Below are 21,351 nucleotides of genomic sequence, written 5' to 3' on the forward strand. Positions count from 1 at the left end.
AATGGCCGTATATTCATTAGAAACTTTAATTAAGCTGCCCAACTCTGTTCACGCTTAACAGATACGGTGCTGCCGTGCCTACGCGGTCCACCGTGCACAACACTAAGCTCTCATCGATATGCGTGCACGAGAGGCTCGTGCAAGCACAGGACTCCTATCCTCTTTCACTCTCTAGGCGTGCCCGTGCAGCTGGACTAGCTAGGCAGCCGTGCTCTCTCTCTTCTAGGAACAGATGGGCCCAAGGGCTACGCCTGCAAGTCAGGTTGGCGCGAGGCCAAGTGGCGCCGAGCCTAGTGCCAACACCTACGGCGCCGAGCCAGTGCCACGTCAACACCACGCAAGCAGCTACGTCAATGCCACACAGAAAATAACCTTGCACCTCAGCGTCAATGACTATGGCGTCGAGACGTGTAACCTCGGCGCCAATTGCTACGGCGCCGAGCTCAGGGTCTAGAAAATGAAAAGAAACCTCCAGGGGTCTAAATGTGAATATCTTTCGAAAAAAGGCTAAAAATAAAAAAAAAATCGGGGTGCTTATATGATGCCCCATTTTACTTATAACCTCCGTCCACTGCGATATGAGCATTTTAGTTATAAAGATTTACGCTTTTTTTTATCAAGGTACATGTTTTGACAAAACTTCCGTTTGAGCCTACTTTCTCTGTCCAATAATATTAGACTACTCACAATGTGATAAATATTGATGCTGAAACAAGGAGAGAGAAGAATTCAGCACTGATATGATGCAGCCCATTGTGTGCGCCCATGCTAGAACAAGAAAATTCAGCTTGCGAGACATGTAGAAGCACAAACGAATAGAAATTTATTTCAGGGGTTGTTTCTGCCTTGATTCCATTGTGACCAGAGCACCCAGGTAACCATTATACCCGCTGAATATTGAAACGATATGTCATTAATGTTTCATGCTTTCTCTACAGAAGTTATTGTGCCACACGCGCAACCATATTTTTGCCACACCTCCTATATCTTAGTCACCTGAGATTCAGGCGACACCCGCGCCCCACTCCCACGCGCCCGACGCGCTCACTCTCGACTGGTGCCCACGTCCGCGACTAGGGTTCCATCGAGACCTTGTCGGCGTCGGAGACGACGATCTCGACGGTGTCGGGTAAGTTTAGCGCCCTCTCTCTTCAGCCCCTCCCCTTCTTTCTTCTCGAAATCCGATGGGTATAGAAGGGGTTTTGGGGAGGCAGGCTGACCAGGCAGTGGGGACGGCGCCCGGGCGGCTTTAGGGCCCTGGTGGCAGCAGAGGCAGCTGGGCTAGGTCGGAGTGGGGGCGTCGCGGCCGTTCTTGCTGGAGTTGGAGAAGAAAGCGGGGGTAGGAGGAGAGGGAGGGGAAGAGGGAGGCCGCTGCGGGCGCGGCAGGGCTTTGCCGGAGCTCCGCCACCAGGATGGCGCCTCGCTGCGAGTTGTACTACAAAATTGATCTTTGCTAACAGCTTATGCATGGTTGACCGCTTATTTCCGAATATCCGAGCGTTCCTCAACTTCCACAGGTGCCATGAGAACTATTTGAGACAGTAAATAGCGTGTCCAGGCAGTCCAGCCCCTTCTTGCTATTGCCAATCCACAGTCTCGTAGTTGTGTCCAGAAGTCCGTCAGACGGCTAGTGTTCCATATAAGACTGAACTTTAACGCACTTAAATAGGTCTTAAGATTTATTTGATTTTGGAATACAAAATGGGCTCCTAATTAAAATGTAGCAAGGATTATATATATGCCAGAATTGAGAAGTGAAGGAACAATTGAATGATGATGTGGTTGGTCGTCTCTTTTCTTGGTCACAGAAAGAGGCACGAGCCCATGCGTATCCAGACCATGTCTCGTACGACGATCTATATATATCGTCCAGTGTTGCTGGGAATCTTAGCCATAGGATGATTTTTGACTCTTAGAGGTGCCCTTGTCGTACGAAGCAGCTTGTGCTCATGAAGGCTAAAGATTTGTTTAGAACATGAGAAAAAAATCATGTTCATACATTTTTAGTGTGAAATTAAAGCAATATGAAATTTCTGAGTTTCAAACAAGCCTTAAAGGCACAACTATGCAACAGTGCGCCCATCTATAAGTGTAAATGAAACTTTAAGACTCAGTGCCCCCACACAGCTTCCGGATGCTCCAGTTCCTTATGCTTGGTTACTCCGCACTATTCTGCCACGTAGCTCACTGTTTATGAGCCAAAACGGCTCCCGTTCTAGCTAAAACACACAGAGAAAATAAAGAAGCCAGTTGGAGCTCTGGCAGCTCCACAGTAGTGCTACAGTGTGAAGCCGAAGCCACACAGAGCACCTCCAAATAGACCCTTAATGGAACCTTACATTAAGGCCTAGAGGATTTCATTCTTATTCGATTATGTCCAATTCCATGTATTGTTGTGAAATAATATAAAACTAGAAGTATACCTGCGTGTTGCTTTTAAAATTGATTGATTTGAAATAAAATTAGGCTACATATAATTACTTATATGAACGAATAAATTATTATAAATTAATGTTAGTGGATGGCATGATAAGCTGAGGTGGACAATTAAATACATATTGGATAGTGTCTCACTCATAGTTGCAGATGCAAGTGGATAACAATTGTATTTGATAGTGAATTTGTTGAGGTGGGCAACTTGTATATTGAGATAGAACTCTAGCAAAGTTTAGAATCATAAAGATTATATAGAACTCTAGTGGTGTTTAGGATTATAAAGATATATGGATATAGATAACATATATTGTAACTTGTAAGAGATGGTTCTATTCATCAACTTAAACCTTTTTGTTGACGTGGCAATCTTGAAAAGAAACAAACAAAACTTTCTGTTAAGATTGGCTTAATACCAAGTCCTAGGATGTTTTTTTCTTAAAAAAAACACAAAAGCTATCCTTTTCCCATGTGATTCGTCTGTCCCTGTCACACGAATTTTTTTTGCCGTTGGATCTGCGCATGCTTTGATCTGTGCCGTCCTGTCTCCTGCCGCCTCGTCCGTCCGTCTCCTACCTCCTCGTTTCTCTCTGATTTTGGGTCCCACATGTCAGCTGTTTTTTTGGGAAACGCGCCTCTTTTGATCTGTTCATTTTTCCTTTCCCCCATTTCATTTCGTCTCTCGCGTGTCACCGAGACGGAGATGGAGCCAGAGGCGGAGGGGCTCTCCAATTTGCCGTCGTCGGTGAGTTATCCTTCTATTTTTTTATCAGATATTGTAGATCCCATTTTCGTAGGCCTGATTATGGTTTGATTTTCGCCGTTTTGGTTATGTTTTGTTTTTTCTGGTGTGCGTGGGCGGAGGCGAAGGAAGGAAGGAAGGTGCTGCTCACCAGGGCGCGCGGCCTCGAGGAGCAGAAGCGGCAGTGTGGTGGGATGATCTCACAGTTCTACGTTCTGTCGCAGCGCAGCGAGCACATCGTCTTCTGCGACTGTAAGATCTAGATCCCGTCCCGTCCCCCGCCGCTCGATCTGGACGTTGCAATCCTGAGCTGATTCTGTTGGAAACTTTGTGCGGCCTTTTTGTGGGGGTGGTGCAGATCGTGGCGAGGTGCCCAAGGGCAGCGCGCAGATCTTCTTCCGGTAGATGAAGTTCTGGAACGACGACGAGACAGAGGAGGCGTCCCTAGTCTTCGTACGTATCTGTTACTTACTCCCGCTCTCTCGTTGAGACTGCTAGTTTTGACCAAAATTGGTAGACAACTTTAAAGTAACTGTGATTCTTGTCTCGTGTTAGCTGAATGTTGTACTTGCAAGCTTGAGGTTTAATTAGAACTAGCACTTTGATTGTGTGAAATGTGTGCATTTATAAATTGATAACCAGTGTTGAATTGTCAGTTGAGCAGCATTACCTTAGAAAATAGGATGGACATGTAGCATCACTTGAGTTGTGTAATTGTCATATTTCCTTTCATGTTAAAAAATTGGGAGTCGCCTGTGGTTTCTGTGGCTGTTTCATTTGCGCATCTGTCTTCTTTGCAGTGTCATTTTGGACTGGTGAGAGGCGATTCTATCAGGCTGCAAGGTTCGCTCATTTTGTTTGTTTCGATTCCTTGTATTTTTTGTTGTTAGGGTTCGCTCATGTGCTTTGCCTTGTTGTAGAGAAAATGTGACAATGACAGCAACTCTTGCTATTATTTTGAAACATTGGTATGTGTTTGTTGTGCTGCAGGTTTCTCTAGGTGCACTTTCCCTTCCGGTGCCACCAGGTACACTACATTGCCTACGTGGCATTTTTATTATCTATTTGTGTTTTTTATCTTGTTTTGTTTTGGCAAATTAACTATTATATGGACTATGAATTAAATTTTTATTTACACTAGAGTTCATCTATACCTACAGTGTTTAATCTAGTGTAAATGCTAGATATTATTGGTGTAATTGCTAGGTCAACTATATTGAGTGAAAAAAGTTTATTAGGCACATGTATTTGTCATAATTTGAATTGAGTGTACTTACTTTGATTTGTTTGTTAGATGCAATCCTCATAATTTTTTTTTTGTTTCTGCAATCCATAGAAAAGATCTATTTTTTGTATTTTTTTACTTTGATATGTTTGGTTGGTTCACTGCCCTCAAAAAGTTTTTGGTTTTTGCATTCCATAGATTTTTTTATATATTTACTTTTTTTGTTAATGTAATGCCCTGAGAATCCTGAATTTGATTTGTTTGTTTGATCAATGCTATATATTAGAGTTATTTGGTTTTTGCAATTCATAGAAATTTTTTGGGTTTTTGTCTTTTTGTTTATTTGTTTGTTTTCCTTTCTTTGAATATTTGTATATTATTTTCATATTTAGCTATGTTGGATAATCACCTCTCTTTACCTAATTTCTGGAGATCTCCTTGCTCTTTATGTCAATTCTGGCATAGCTTTATCATCTTCAGTTTGAACTGTCATGGTAGCTTATGTTCTCTATCTAATTTATGTACCACCTTGCAATCACTACCGGGAACAGGATCTTTGCCGTGTGCCAAGGGCACATGGCAAAGACACGAAAACACTCGGCAAAGGGCACTTGGTAAAAATTTTATCGGCAAAGAATCTTTGTCGAGTGTTTTTTGTCGGGCTTTGCCGAGTGCCCAAAAAACACTTGGCAAACATTTTTTGAAAAAAAATAAAAAAACAAGCACCACCGGCCGCCGCCCACCACCGAGCTGCCTCCCGCCGCCACAAAGCCCACCACGCCACCACGCCCGAGCTGCCGGTGCCGAAGCTGGGGCCCACCTCGACCATGACCACCTCACGGTCGGCCATCACGCCCACCACCACGAAGCCCGCGCCCACCACCACGGAGTCCGCCGCCTCTCGCGGGGCCCCCGACATGAGGCCTCGCCCCGCGAGTCCCCACCGGATCTAGGGAGGAGGGGCGGTGCGGCGGCCGGATCCGGGGAAGAAAGGTGAGAGGAGGGGCGGGGCGCGCGGATTTGGAGAGAGGGAGGCGGGGCGGCGGATTTGTAGAGAGGGAGGAGAGGCCGGGGCGGCGGATTTGGAGAGAGGGAGGAGGGGCTGGGCGTGCGGCGGCGGATTTGGAGAGGAGAGAGGGAGGAGGGTCTGGGCGCGCGACGGCAGATTTGGAGAGGAGAGAGGGAGGAGGGGCCGGGCGCGTGGATTTGGAGAGAGGGAGGCGGGTTTTTTTTCATTTGCCGAGTGTTTTAGATCTGAGCCCTCGGCAAAGTTTTTTTTCATTTTTTTCTTCTTCTTTTTTTTTCTAGAAAAAAAATTTTATTTCTTTGCCAAGTGTTTTTTTAACACTCGGCAAACCCCCTCTTTGCCGAGTGTTTTTTTGACACTCGGCAAACCCCCTCTTTGCCGAGTGTTTTTTTTTACACTCGGCAAACCCCCTCTTTGCCGAATGTTTTTTTTTTGCCGAGTGTTTTTAAAGCAGCACTCGGCAAAGAACTTGTTCGCCGAGTGCCTGAAGAAATACACTCGGCAAACATAAACACACTCGGTAAATTTGAGGATACCGGTAGTGAATTAGGCATTGACTATCGTGACTCACAGGCACGGAGCCAGCAGTGGGGCTAGGGGGGCTCCAGCCCCCCCTACCGCTCGCGAGCAAGCGAAGCCCCATAGAGCTGCCGTCTGAAATTTCAGCTGTAGATATACAGGTAGGAGGGGCTGAGATTTGCTGAACCTCTTTTCTTGCTAATTGTCGTTGTTTAGCCCCTCCTAAATTTTTTCCTAGCTTCGTCCCTGGTGACTCATGTACTCAAAGTTGGTGGAAAATTTGTCGCGAAGATATTTCGAGGTAAAGATACAAGTCTTCTGTACTGCCAGGTAACATTCACTTTGGTTGGCAAGTATATCTTTGTATCATCAGATTTGACGAGGTTGTGCTGTTGGACAGTTCTCAATCATTAGTATGAAAGCTCCATTAGTTGTGGTTGATGAGTATGTTATCCAGATTATTCTTTCCACATTGTGCCCCTTAACTTTTGTAAATGTTTGGACGAGATGCTGATGGGCACTTTATTCCTGTCTATGGCTTTATGCAGCTAAAAATGTTCTTCTCACAAGTTACATTTGCAAAGCCAAAAAGTAGCCGGAACTCAAGCATTGGTAAGTCTTATAGCTTGCAAAAGAAGTTCCATACTCGTGCTCCTTATATGCTTTCTCAACCTTAAGTGGTTCACATAACTTATGTTCAGAATTCTAAAATTATTGTTAGTTGTTAAACATGTTTGGGACATCTTTGTCAGGCGGCCTATCCCCTATAGAGTAACAAGGATGCATATTCATTCAGTTGGAAAATGTGTATGTGGTCTTATACATTTGTTTGTCCTTTTTCATTTGTCAAACAGAGGCGTTTGCTGATTGTGAGAACTATTCACCTCTAGAAGGGTTCAAGGAGGGAAGATCTATACCACCTCCTAGATAAAGTGGGGACTCCTTCAGGAGGTGACAATCTAGGTAATGGCTACAAATGCCGGTACAACACTCCTTCATATTTTTGTTTGTACTTTTAGGTAATGTAGTCTTACTTTTGTATGCAAATTTCTCTATTGTTGTTAATACTGATTTTCAGTCATTTTAGTTTAATAGTGTTTGTCTCTGTATATTTTTCAGTTATACTGCTTGATTCATATTTTGTTTTTTCTATATTTTTTGTTTATTGAACATATATTTTCTACATCTAGGACTTATTAGTACCGTTAGTTCTTGTCTTGTGTCATTCAGGTTTATTTGATTTTCTAGTTTTGATTTTTGTATTATCATGTTAATATGGATTAATTTTTTAGTTACACTAGAGTTCATCTACACTTACAGTTGTTAATGATGTGTAATTCCTAGGTATTATTGATGTAACTAGTATTAGGTGTAAAAATTTTATTACGCCTTTCTTTGAATGTAACTCTTTTTGTATTATCATTGTTTCTGTTCTTCTGGTATGCCGAGGCCGAGCTAGATGCAGAGGAGACAGAGATGGAGTCGTTTCCTGGGCTGATTTTTTTTGTCCGTGAGTATTTGATTCATTTTTTATTAGAAGTTGTACATCCGGCTAGTATTTGTTCTGATTCTTTTTTTTGTTGTAGTTTTCTTCTTCTTTCTTTTGATCTTGTGTTCTAGAGATGTCCAGGCGGAGGCTAAGATGGAGGTTTCATTTGTATGATTTGTTCCCTCAAATTGCTTGAGTGATCAGAGAGGTTTCATTTGGCATGTGGTAGTTGGTCCTGCGGATTTAGTTGATCATCAGAAATGTTGTAAAAGGTGTTCTAGGTAACTTAGTTTGGTGGCCTAGTTAGTTGATTTTTACAATAATTGATAAAATGAATCCAGTTACAGTGCTCTGTTATTAGATTTACAGTCATTTTTCATTGTAAATTATTGTACTAAGTGGTGTAATTTGATGGTAATGCCTTATTGTCTTCTTGTTTTTTTATTCATCCTTAAATTTTGTTTTTTGCTATGGTATGTTTGTCTGCATCAATGCTACAGTAATTTTATTTTGCAATTCATACAAATTTTTTGCTTTTTGAATTTTTTTTTTTAGTTTTGATCTGTTTGGTTCACCAAAGAAAGGTTTTTTGATTTTGCAATGCATAGAATTTTTTTGCTTTTTGCTTTTTTTAATTTGTATATTTTGATTTGTTTGGTCGTGTTCTTTGGATTTTATTTTCAGGTGTAGCATGAGATGGATTCTTTGGTTATATTTGAATCTCAGGTACTTCTAACTATTGGCTTCCTTGTTCTAGTTTACTTAGGTTTTAGTATCTAGTTTACTCGAGTTCAATTGCTGTCTGTTTTTAGAAGGAATGCATAATTTGTGTGATTTGATCTCTTGTTTCACTCAATTTTTGCTTTTGTTTAGATTTGTGTGATTTGTCGTATTTGGTTTACTCGTGTGATCATAGGCTCTCAATCACACAAATTTTGATTTTTGTTTCATTTGTGTGATTTGCCCCCTCAAATTGCTTGAGTGATCAAAGGGGGTCAAATCACCTGAGTTGCAAATAGACAGATCCTAGAAAAAAGTCCTTGTCCTATGTTGCAGTTACACACTTCCGACTTCCGAGGGTGTCGCTCGATTCAACTTTTTGCTTGCTCAGGTGGTGAGAGAAAAAGATTTACGCTCGCAGATTGGACATGATGGCCACTACTTTGATCTCGTCGATTTCAGCAGGGTCCCGGCTTTCCTGGTCGGGGTAGACACGCCCATCTGCCGTTTCAAGGTATCGTCCTGTATACTTGTACAGTTGTGCTGGTGATGGAGACTGAGAACTTAGCCTCCAATTTTGGTTGCTACTAGCTAGGCTTTTTAGATTTTATATTTTAGGAGTTTCTTCTTCAGGAAGCCCTCTGCTTGCTTACCTACGTTTTATTAAGTTGTAAAAACATGCACTGCTCTGCAGATTCTGGATTGTAGGAACGAACCCCCAGTTATAAGCAGTATAAAACATTGAGGCAGGTAATGGCTGATTAAGACGCAAGAGAAGTGCTCTCGCAGCGGTTAGGTCTTAGCTTAAAACATATTTTGGTTTAGGAGATGAAATTTAAGCTGAACTAGGCATGCTGCGAATCTTACTAAACCTGCTTGGTTTTGGTTGTCTGTACTTTGTATTCATCATGCAATGCTACTCGTTTGTCTGACCAATATCATCATTAATATAGTGCCAAGGTAAAAAAAACATAGTATGTAGAAAATAGTGATCATAAGTTTTAATATAACAACAACACAAAAGTTTCATGATCAGTAACCATAGAAGGCACAATCTGCCATATCAACACCGGGCAATTCCTAGATTAGTCCTCTACTAGGTAACTTTGCAGAAGTGGGTTTCTAGTTTGACTAATTAGTAGCCAAGAATAGGCCATCAATTCGGTAGAAGGTCATCTGTTATGGTGGGGAACGTCTACCAGCGCCGCAAGAGGAGCCGTGGCTGAACGGTGGGCCACGGCACGCCGCGGCAGCATGCAATCACCAGCGACAACTCGATGCACCTAGACGCTCATTCAGCGCATGCGTGTTAGTTATCAGGATTCGATGGTTTAGGAGTGTGAGTTCCCTTTGATTGTTATCCCTTAAGGTTAGCTGAGGTTTGTTAGGATGGGTGTATAATTTTTGAACACTTTTGCTTAATGAAGATTAGCCAGAGATTGAGTTAACTCTCTCTCTCGCTCTTGGGCGCCCTAGCTCACTCTTGTTTGCGTCTCTCCGACAACGAGCACGGCGTCGCAGCCTTGCCGTCGGGGTTACAAGCCTCGCCCTCTGACGTCCCACTCCTATCCCCTACGCAACAACCCTAGCTCCAACAATCTGGTATCAATGTCAGGTGCCAACACTTCCACCGCCGCCGTCGTTTCCACCCCCACCACTGCCGCCGCCGCGCCACCTCCGATCTCATCTACTCCCATGATCACCACTGCGCCGCTCACCATTTCCCAGCCTTTGCTCACCCAAGTTCCAACCGACGCACTCACCGCACTCACCACCGCCATCTATGGCATTGCAACGCTAGATGGGTGAGCTCGCCACCCACGTCGCCGAGGTCGAGAACCGGCCGGCCACCTCCATTCCGCCGCTCATTCTCTTCGGCACACCGGGATACGGGGGCGCTCCGCCGCTCCCGGCCACTGGTCCCGTCCTTTCAGAGGCCTTTACCACCCAGCCGGCTGTCACCCAGCCGCCGGCTACCCTACCGATGGCCACCCAGCCGGTGGTTTCCTCGCTGCCCGTGCCGATCACTCAAATGCCCTTTCCGCACTCGCCATCACCGGTGCCATCCTTCTTGTAGGTGGTGCATATCCCCCACCCTCCACCCGCAGCAGCCATACACATGCCCCGCAGCTTCCCAATGACCTGCAGGAGTTGGCGGGCGATGGCGTTCCACGCTACCACAAACTTTTGTTGTCGGCCTTCGATGGCAAAGACGACCCGCTGGGCAGGATCAATTGATGCGAGCAATTTTCTACGCTTAGCAGACACGCACGGTCGATAGAGTTTGGCTCGCCTACTTCCACATGACGGGCATAGCCCAACAGTGGTACTATGTTCTTGAGTGGGATGTCAGCGCCCCTGGCTGGGAGGAATTCAAGTGCCTCTGCCACATGTGCTTTGGGCCGCCGCTCTAGACCAATACTTGGCGGACCTGGCGCGTCTGCCATTTTCCTCCTCCATTGAAGCGTACTAGGACGTGTTCTAGGCTCGCATGGCGCATGCGGGCCGTCTAACCCCCTACCAGCAGGCGCCGCAGCTATTCACGGGAGGGTTTACCCGAGCACATTCGGATCGATGTGGAGCTTGACGATCCTTAAGACCCCTAGTGCGCCATGTCCTTATCGCGTGCCATGCGTCAATGGCGCTCGCACTGCCGAGCCCACCACCGTGGCCTGCTCGTCCCACCGTGCGTACCCTGGGTGTACCGGCCACGCCAGCGCCATCCACGGGGGGTCAGGGATCCCTACAGCCGTGTTCTTCGACACTGCCGCCGCGTCCATTCAAGAAACTCACACCGGGCGAGATGGTGTTTTTTTGGGGAAAATATCCCTTGCACTTGAGCAAGGTAAACCCTTTTGATTCGTGTTTCTCGATCATATTTGGTAGTTTAATAGTTGAACTCACTCACCTAGGATTATACAATGGTTTTGAATTTCTAAGAGCAACTCTAGCTACTAGATTGAGAAAACTTAGTCCCCTATATTAGGTTAAAAGGGGACTGAAAAACTAACACTCTAAGCTATGTGGAAGATGTGCTCCAACAGATTGAGAAATCTTCACCCCCTCCTATATACATAGGACTCACATGTCAGTTGATAGAAAAAATCTCTTTTCTTTCCTCTCCTTCCTCCACAGCGACGACAGTGGTAGGGAGGAGCAGTGTATGATGGCAGCCTACCTAGAGGAGCGACAGCGTGGTGACATCTCATTTAGACGAGCGGTGCACGGTAGTAGGTGGCTGAATTTTTTGTTTTTTTGGCCCTTTTTTGGAAGTTTGTCACAAATATGCCCCTAGAGGTATGCTTTCAAAATCTAGACCCTTAGTTCGGCGCCGTAGTAATTGGCGCCGAGATTACACGTCTCAGCTCCATAGTAATTGGTGCCGAGCTTCCTCGGCCACATCGGCGTCAACGCAGACATGGCGGTCACATGGCAGCCACCTCGGCGCCGAGCTTGGCGCCAAGATCTATGGCGCCAAAGTGGTGTTTTAACCTGCCGCCCAACCTTCCTGGCCGAGGCTTCTTCCTCTTCTTTCTTCTCCCTCTCGGGTTTTTGCTCTCCCCACTTCACCCTACCTCACGAATCGGTATATTGAACCTTGGAAACTTTGATTTGATCCATAGATCTTCGAGAGCAAGGTTTCCTCGCTCCCCTCTTAGTTTTTTCGCATCGATTCGGTATATATTAGTTGGATTTTTCAACCTAAGAATCATCATTACTTAGGGTTTCATGCAATTTTTAATATTGGTATTATACAACCGTAGGATGGCAAGGCATGGAAAAACTAGCAAACTAAGGTAACCTCAGTGCATGTTGTTATATTATGGGTTCATTGTTGTGGATCAAATGGGAAACCCTAGGTTTATGGTTTAATGTTAATTGCTTTCGGTTCTTAGAACGAAATTGGTTAAATTGTAGTTATGGCCAGATGACTGGAAATGCCTTCGACCCATTGCCTCTGCCTAGTGGTGTTCCAGTGCCCATATGCTTTTGCGGCAATCCTTGCAAGGTAGCTAAGTCCGATGAAGAGGACACGTATAGGCAGAGGTATTGGATGTGTTCCAATTTTGCGTTTGAGCCTACACTTTGTCAGCGCCGCATTAACAAGATGGTGAGGAATTGATGTTGTGTAATAATTATTTTGTGTCATATGAAATCTTGCATGATTTTTTTGTTTTATAACAATTGCATTTGTTGCAGACCCCTCCACCACTCTGTGATTTTGAACAGTGGATCAACATTGAGATTAAGCCTGAAGACAAGGAATGGATACAGAAACTATTGCGGTGGGAGGCAGAGGACAAGGAGATGATGGAGAAGAGACGCAGAGAGGAGGCTGCAGAAAAGGAGCATAAGGAAGAGGAGGCGTGTTGCTGCGTATAGGGAGGAGAGGGAGAAGAAGCTTGAGCGTGCACGTAGAGCGAAAGCAGCAATGGAGGAGAATCCTGATGCCCTGAGGAAGGGAAAGTGGCCTCATTACACTCAGTAGTCTCCATGACTTGCTAGTTCTATGGTTTATTCATGAACAATGTTGTCTACTGTTGGACTTTTCATTATGTTGTCATGTAATACACTTTAAGTATTGGCATACTTAGGTCATGTACTGCGTTATTTAGTTTGTCGCATGTATTTCTAGTATTATTAATGTGTTAAAGTATTGGACTTTTCATTATGTTGTTGTTTTCATTATCTGTGGTCATAATATCCAGTTTAATATTACGGACATAGTGAAATGAGATCACGTACTACAAATAAAACCTAACGAAGTAGAGGTACAGAGGTCCTAAACTAAACCTAACATGCCTTAGGTAATTAAAGTGAACAACAAGCACACGAAATGGCATGTGAGAACATGTACCAAACAAGGATACATAGTTACTTCGACTGAACCTAACATGCCTTAGGTAATTAAACCAAACAACAAACACATGGATGTGCCATGTGAATAAGATAGGGTCATCCTAGTAGTGTGGCCACATAGCAAATTGTGTTGCACCTTCTCTATAGTAGCCTCCCATTGTTGTTGTTGGTGGTGGTAGGAGTGACGGCGGAGGCCCCTTGTTCTTGTGATTAGGGCAGGTGCAATATGGATCATTGTAGAGTGTGTCATGTGAACCTACACCATTGTTGTTGTCGTCGTCTTCATCTTCATTGTAACCGCTGCTAACTTCCCTTTGTAGATCGAAGATATGGTCCTACAGGTAGTAGATGTACTACTGATGTAGATAAATTGGTCGAGGATCAACCCACCTAGTGAACCCACAGTTTTCTTTGGACTCAAAAGACTACAATAAGTATGTCTTATGAGTTGTAAGGGTATTCAAGAAACATATTTAACAAATAAAATGTAATAGCAATTACCCATGCTCACGGGCATTTGAAGAAGCAACGACCTCCGTCGATCCCCTTAGTGAACATATGTAGTAAGCAGTCCTCACCATACATGCATTTTGTCCAAACTTCCTTTCGGTTATCGTATCATCTGAGAGAGCACTCTTTAGTGAAATCACTCTTGCTCTCGGGAGGGGGGGAACTGATACACTAGTTCCTCAAAGAAATCAGGCCCAAGAGACCCCTCCCACATAATGGGAGTTCCCTTTGTCCCCCCCTTTCCTCTCCCACTCCCAAAACCTTTTCCTCTAGATGACCCTTCAGACATTCCTATTCCAACAAAACCGAATACTAATTTAGTTTTGCTTTTGGTTAGCAATGCATCCTGGAACGCATATATATAGGCGGAGGTAGGTTTGCTAGCCGTTGTATTATGTTGTAAATGCTCCTGGAAAGTCTACTCAAAATCACTGAAAAGCCTACATCGAAGGACACTGGAGAGCCTAGATTCCATGACTAAAAAGCCTATTCGAATTCAAAATTCAATCACTATTTCCAAGGACACTAAAAAGCCTATTTGACGGTGATATGACAAATCACTGTAAAGGCTAGATGGTATAGGTGTACTACACAAATGTACTTTAGGCAAAAAAAATTGGCATAATTTCCCCTATTTTTTTGATGCAATCCATACATAAATATGACATGAATATTTAACCTCAATACAACATGTTCAAACATACAAATATATGCCACATTCATCTCAAACCATATACATGAGCATATTAATAGTCCACATAGTCCATAATTATAGTCTATAGTAGTTCATAGTCCATAATAATAGTCCATACAATCCATAATAGTTCATAATGAAAGTCCACAAAGTCCATAATAGTACATAATAACATCTACCACAAACTCTACCACAAACCCTCACTGCCTCCTAGTCTTACCCTTACCCTTGTGATCAAGAGCATCGGTGCCTGGAGTGTAAGGGTCAAGTAGATGGCATCGCCTAGTGCCTGGAGGCTATGTAGGCTGAGTCGAGGGAGTGTCTTGTAGCTAAGACGGTCCAAGCTCCTCGTGCCTCTGGTCCACCTCCTCATCGTCCTCATCCTCATCCTCGTACGCAATGCCTATGGACCCTGTAGGTGCTTGGATAGATGAACCTAAGCCTCCTCTACTTGTGGAAGGAATGTGCACATCTTGCATCGTGGTTGTCCTAAAATCACAACGAGTAGCTGCACGACGTAGCCGACATGACAATCTCTATTGTACAAAAATCATGTTAACTGAAAGAATTTAACATATTAATAGTATACTTGAAAGAATTTTTAGAATCTTACGTTTAGAAAGCTACGTGTGTCGTCATCCCTAACTCTCGAACGAAAGCGCTTAATGTCTTTAACTGAGCATTTGAGGGTGTTGCCCTACCACAAAGTTCTCAGTAAGTTGTATTGGTATGCAATTGAACATAAAAAATAAGGTAATTGACTTACCACTCTGTCCCAGATTGGTCCTGCCTTCCTACACGAGTAGTTTGGTCATACACCGTCTCTTCATCAAAGGAAGACTCGATGTCGGCGTAGTCATCTTCTGTCCATTATAGCCTCAGCCTGCAACGTGTCGCACCTTGGTACCAAGCTTGGTAGTGCCTGTACTCACGGTTCATGTGTGGCTCGTCGTTCTCGTCCTTGTTGGTGTCTAACAGCTCCCACTATTCAATGTAGTAGTGGTGGTGCTTCTCCTAATAAAAAATCTTCATGTTCTTCTGACGATCCAACCTGCATGTCACGTACGCCATCGTTAGTGAAGTTTTTATACGAAGTAATACAAATTTGTGCATAAAATTTTGGCAAAGTTTCCTTTGTTTTTTATGCAAACCAAACAAAAATATGACACGAATATATGCATTCCATACACACACATTCATCTCAATCCATATACATGTGACCATATTACGTCAATCCATATTACTTCATCTTATATAGGAACTAATGGAAATGGACTATAACGAGACAATTGAAATAGCAGAACACTTACTTGTTTAAGTCAATGCCAGTCGAGAACGAGCCGTTGGCTAAAGCTATCTCACTCCAAATTGGCATACAACTCTATCTGGCAGGTGGAACTCGACAGCATAGAAGCAAATTAGAGGGCACCTCATCCTGTACAAGTCATAGTCACACCCACACATGTTGCTCAACCAAAAAGGAAGTGCCCTCTCTCCATCGTACGGCTCCCACAACACCTACAACATGTCGAAACAAGATGTTAGATGCTATACTAAACCATTTCAAACCAGCATGGGAAATAAAATTTACTTGCCCTAGAGGCCGTGAGTGTGTCTAGCTCGTTCGTGAACTCAATGTACGCCCGCCACCTACATTTTAGACAAAGCAAGATTACATGTCAGAAAGGCAAGTACATGAACAAATGCATATGAATGGAGGCAATGGTTGAAGATAATACCTGTCAACCAACGCAGTTAAGGCCACTAAGTTGAATGTGGACAACCCACAATGAACCTGAAAAGAGATGACATCTATGCCAGCTCTTTGCATGAAAGGAGTGTACCTGTCATCGTACTATATGTCCAAGAACCTGTTGTGGGTTCTAGGACAAAGGAGCGGAAGGTTCTACATGGAATAAAACATAGTCTCCCGTTACTTCCTGAACACATGTACACTTACCAAAATTTGAACAAGACATATATATTATTACCTGCCCCTCCGCTATGAGACATCCTTGGTGGGTCTCCTCGTACGCCGGGTCAAGCAGGTGGAATTGCGCCATCCTACAAAAAAAGTCAATGAAATAGAAATTCAATATTCAATGAAATATAAACTTAGAATTGTACAAGTAATTGACACAATTAGAAGCATAAATTGAGACATGCATAATTAATGGAATGAATACGATAAATATGAAATAATGAAAACAACTAATAGTCGCACCTCACTAATCTGCCAATGGCAAGTGTGTGAATTGTGGCTCAGTCTACCGCACTTGCCACACTCATATTGCTTGGGGTTAGTAAGAAATGGGGTTCCTCTCCCACGCCTCGTTCTTCTGAGTATCTGATCTACAACCATCCTGTGCCTCGTCCTATTCCTAGATCCATGCTTGTTCCAATGGTAAGCTGGATCCGCAATGTACTATAGCCTGTCATATGGAGGCCACTCTCTAGGGTCCCAGAAAGGCACGAAGCGGGGGCTCCATGTGTGCACAAGTGTGTCGACACTAAACTCATGAGGTATCCTACTCTTGATATTATAGTTGCGATGCCTAGCTGCTGCCACCAAATGAGAACATAGAAAGTGTTACTGCCTTGGTTTACCACAAGTGCATGTGAAATCTTGGAGGACTACCACATGCATCCTCGACTCTCGGACCTCACCGTCAGATGTTGTACCGTCGCTATGCTCAACCTGATAAGTCCCTATGGTGTGGTCAAAACATGTAACCTCATGTGTGCCAGCCCTTTCATTTGCTTTCTCTAGGTGCGCCTTTGGTTTTGGAGCCCATATCTCTTTATCACTCCACAACTTCATTGCATGGGCATGTCTATCATTGAACTAGGCAACAAGCTTGTAGAAGGTGAATTGAACAATTGCATTCACAGGCATACCATGTATCCACAATAGGAACTTATTGAATGACTCCGCCAAGTTGCTACACTAAAACTCATACCTCCATCCACCGGCATCATGAGCTCTTGTCCATTTCTCCATATCCCTCATCAAACCTGTGAGCCATTGTCTACCTTCTGCATTTGATAGGGTTCTGACCAGCTCCAACTTTTTCTAAAAGTACTTATCCTCAAGCTGTCGAGCAGCCTCCTAGAACAGATCAAAGTTATAATTCACACCATCCTTCCAGAGTAGATTCTTAGCAAGGTGCCAAGTACACCAACAATGGTGCAAAGGTGAATACCCCTCTATCTGCTCTCACGCGGCATTAAGAATGCCCTGGTGCCTATCAGATATGATGCCAACCTCCCTACCAGGCCCAACCACATGTATCCGGACTAGCCTCAAGAACCATCCCCAACTCTTATTGTTCTCCTTCTCAACCAAAGCAAATGCTAAAGGAACCAACTTGTTGTTCGTGTCACAGGATATAACTATAAGAAGTGTGCCCCGGTATTTGCCAATCAAGAACGTACCATCAATGGAGAAGATGGGACGATAGTGGCTAAAGGCCTCAATACACTGAGGGAAACACCAGAAAGCACAGAAGAATATCTGCCTCCCATCCTTCCATGCATTTGGTTTTGGGATGTACTCATAATGCATGCCTAGATTCACCGCTTTGATTGCATTGAAAAGTACTGGTAGCTGTTCATACCCATCTTCCACGCTCGTTGCTTAGCCCTCCAAGCTTTTCCATAAGTTATCACATAACCTCCATACAAAGCCTCAACGGTCCTAATAATTATCCTAACCTTCATGTTGGGTTCTCCCTGCAATATTCCCATCAACCGCTTGGCAATGAGGGTAGATGTCAACTATCGATGCTTTAGTGTGAGCACATGGTCAGCACAATTGTGTAGCCCGACAACTTTTGTGATCTTCCACTTTCCAGTGACCTTTTGCTTCCTTACACAAACCCTCCATGGGCAGTGTTCCTTGTCGCACACAACTATGTAATGACGCTCCGCATATGAATGCAAGACCTTGTAAGGTCTCTTTTGTATCATTGCAAACACCTGCAACCACCTCTTCAATGCAGGGAGGTCCTTGAATACCCTACCCTTCTCAATTACCATGTTAGGGCCCGCCTTAGAAGCTTTTAGCAACTCATCATCACGTCCTTCTGCACATGCCTGATCTGAATGAGCAAGATCGCTGAACTCATGAACTCTTGGATCACGACAGCCGAGAAAGATATGGCTCAGCATCTCAACGTCACTCTCGTCAGCTCTCCAACAGGACGATCATTATCAGAATCAAGAGCCCTTGCCATCTCATATGGATCTGAATCATTCATAATTTCATCACTATTGGAGCCATGGAATCCATCTCCATAGTGCACTTGCGCAGCAACAGGGGGCACATCCACATTGTCAGGAATGTCTCCTACAACATAAGTAGAAAAACAAGGATAGAATGAGAAAAATGGATGTAAGGAAGGGGGTAAGCTCCCAATAAAGATATGGATAATACACTTACTCAGATGATTCTATATCAAAGGGATCTCATGAGGAGGATCTACCACAACATCATGAGTGTGACAAGCATCTCCAACTAGCTCATTGGGGGCAGATTGAGCATCAGGAACCATAGGTGCAACCTCCACATCCATATCAGGTTCCGGGATGGGAGGGTCAAAGTGTGCCTACTGACCCATTGGCGGGGAAAACCCATGAGGGATGGGATCAACTAACACCCAACGCACAACCACGTCCAAACTTTGGAACTGGCTCTTCATAGCCAATCTCACATAGTTCTCCCACTGATCTCCACACCCAATTAGTATCATCTTCCTAAGGATGTTGGGAGGGGAACCTAGGTGAAGTACACCCTCAACTACGATGCCATCATCATCATGGCAATGTAGCTCTTCCCGAGCCCTTGCAACCAACTCACTAAATGAAGGCTTCTCATTGAATAACATAGGCACGCTTTGCATGTCAACAAACTCAACATATCTATAGCGATCTCTTTCCACGGTGCCTCCATGATATATGCTTACTAGGTTGTCTATCTAGTTCATACACATAACAAAGCACATTTCCTTTAGTCCAATATAAATGAAACATACTAAGTACAAGGTCTCTAGTATGTAATAACTAACTAAATAGATACTATCATTTCACTACTAACTACTAAGTACTACTAACTAACTATGTCAAGTAACTATCTAACTAACTATCTTACTAACTATATAACTATGTAACTAACTATGTAAAGTATCCATCAATCAACCTACCAATCTAAATATCTTTCTACCTATCTAAATCACTACCACACTAACTAACTAATAACCATTGTTAAATAAGAACAAGATTAAAAAACTAATGTACCTCGAGTGCAGGGGAGGCGCAACTGGTCGATAGGAGGTAGAGACGGCCAATGGGGAAGCTGCCGTACGCCCACGCGTGCTCACGGCCGGCAACCGGAGTGGCCAAACGGGCAGGGGTGGGCGGCCACAAGAGGCTTGCAACCAGCACCTCGCTACCAGTCCATGGCCCCCATTGCCCTTGTGGAGCAGGCAAGGGAGGGCGGTGCAGTAGGGGCTGGTGTGGTCATGGCCGTTTGGGTTCAATGATGGGGAGGGCAGCACAGCAGTCATGGGTGCAGTGCGGCGCAACTTGGCGCACGGGGGGAGGGGAGATGGGCATGGTAGGGTGCTCCCAACCAGTGTGGCATGGCACAACACATGGGGCTCCATGGCCTAGGGTGAGGCACGGCTACCGGCGTAGAGCGGTGAGGCACGAGGGGATGGGTGGGGCTGGGCATGGCCTGATGGCATGTGTCTGGTTGGGGCGTTGGTGCTTGGGGCAAGGCGGCGTGACAAGGAGCGGTGCCGGGCGACATCGGGTAGGCGACAGAGAGAGGGGTGAGAGAGAACGGGAGAGGAAGAGAGGAGAGGAAGGAAGAGAGAAAGAAAATAGACCCACCTATAAGGTAGGATCGGCGCCAAGATCTTTGGCTCCAAGCCCGACGCCAAGATTTAAGAAGCCAAGCTCAGCACCAAGATCTGTGGCGCCATGCTACCTGCCAAGTCACCTCCACATTTGCGTCGACGTCTACGTGGCCCCAAAACCTAGGCACCAAATATGCAGGCGCTATGACGTGTTAGCTCGACACCAATTACCCTGGTGCCGAGCTAAGGGTCTAGATTTTGAAAGAATACCTATAGGGGCATATTTGTGACAAACTTTCAAAAAAGGGCTAAAAACAAAAAAAAATTGGTAGTAGGTGGCTTGGAAGATGAAGCGTGGTGGTAGCCAGCCCACAGGAGCAATGGCGTGCGGTGGTAGGTGATCGTGTTGTGTGGCTCAGCATGGGATAGAAAAGAAAAAGGGATGGATTGCTCTGTCATTTCTTTGAGGGACTGAGAGGATGAGATTTTTTCAGAGGAATAAGATAGAAAAGGGGATCTATTGGAGCAATTTTTTTTGCCTCTCAAACCTCTTTTTACAAGAATATAGGGAAAGAGATCACTTTCTCAATCTGGTATAGAGTTGCTCTAAGCAATGTGTCGGGGACCAATACTAGGGTACCCAAAGAGGAGGGGCTAATGGTTGTTATACGTTAATCCATCTAGGTAGTCAAGGGTGTGACTACAGCTCTGCCTCGCCCGACGCCGAGGTCGTGGGCTCTGCCTTGCTCGACCTCTAAGGGCAGGCTTCGCCTTGCCCAACCCCAAGGTTGTGCGATCCACCTCGCCTGACCTCTAGGGATGGTCTCTGTCTCACCTGACACCGAGGCCATGGGCTCTACCTCCCCCAACCTCTAAGGGTGGGCTCCACCTCACCCAACCCCTGAAGGCAGGCTCTGCCTCATCAGATGTCTGAGGGTTGGCTCCACCTTGCCCAATGTCTGAGGGTTGGCTCTACCTCTCCTATCGTCTGAGGGCTGGCTCTACCTCGCCCGATGTCTAAGGGCAAGCTCTGCCTCGCCCAATGTCTAAGGGTTGGCTCCGCCTCGACTGACATCTAAGGACAGGCTTTGCCTCGCCCGATGTCTGAGGGTGGGCTCCGCCTCGCCAGATCCCTCGAGCATAGCTCCTAATGGAAGCTCATGTCACCGCCAACCACTGTGCCCCAGGAAGTACAACCCAAGGTCAAACTTCTAGCATTATGCAGGGAGCGGTCATATCTCAACATGACCCATCCCCATGACATGTCATTCTAG

This window comes from Miscanthus floridulus, chromosome 2 (assembly GCF_019320115.1).
Source record: "Miscanthus floridulus cultivar M001 chromosome 2, ASM1932011v1, whole genome shotgun sequence".
In the NCBI taxonomy this organism is placed as follows: domain Eukaryota; kingdom Viridiplantae; phylum Streptophyta; class Magnoliopsida; order Poales; family Poaceae; genus Miscanthus; species Miscanthus floridulus.